This window comes from Heterocephalus glaber, unplaced genomic scaffold (assembly GCF_053883595.1).
Source record: "Heterocephalus glaber isolate CG9 unplaced genomic scaffold, H.glaber_assembly_v1.0 deba00001737, whole genome shotgun sequence".
Lineage (NCBI taxonomy): Eukaryota > Metazoa > Chordata > Mammalia > Rodentia > Bathyergidae > Heterocephalus > Heterocephalus glaber.
Window position 1 is genome coordinate 5,526,719 of NW_028258445.1, and position 894 is coordinate 5,527,612.

The window sequence follows — 894 nt, forward strand, 5'->3', positions numbered from 1 at the left end:
TACATCTCAACTCTCTTTTTCTGTTCATTATTTTATAAGCCCAGGATTTATTTATTTCATTGCTTGTGTCTACCCAGCTGGGTGTCCTGGAAGGATTTTCCCACATTATCCTTCTATATACTACAGTATAGTTAAAATAATATCATATGACAGTAAATATAAAATGTATCAAATTAGAATAGTTAACTCTAGTAGCATATAAAATAAATTGTGGAGCATTAAAAAAGTGTCCTTTTTAGAGAAGAGTGGCAGAGAGGAACAGACTTAATGTTCAGTAATTATTGACCTGAGGTTGAGAATAGGAAATGTTCCTTCTGATGCCTGGTACAGATCTGTATCAGGCAAAGGTAAAGCAAAGCTGAGTGGACTGCCGGATGAAGTGGCCCTTGTTTTATAATGTAAGCAACCAAGACTGCTCGTATAAGGTCTTCCTGCTTGGCCCTCACCCACACGCTGGGAATGATTTCAGCTGAACTGTAAGTGCCACTCAGCCTTCTCATTCCCACTGAAAAGCAAGGAGGTGAGATAAAGGCATGTTTGGCCCTGAAAAAAACATGTTGATACATATTATTAGCATTTCCCCTGCTTCGTTCCCTTTAGATGTGAAAGTCTTGTCAACCAATCTATGCATTTCCTCCTTTTGTCAGAGTAGAGTAAGACATTATTTTGCTACAGAAAGCACTGAAAGAAAACAAATGAAATCATGAAACAACTAGGCCAGAAATGTTTGCGTGTGTGTGCACACATGCATGTTTGTGTGTGTGTGGGTGTGTGAGCATGTGTATGTGTGTGCGTCCATGTGTGTGATGATTTGACCTATTTCTCCATAGTTAAACAAGCTGAAAGTCACAGTAGCCTTTCTGTGCATATGGACATTTTCAGTGCAGTAATCTG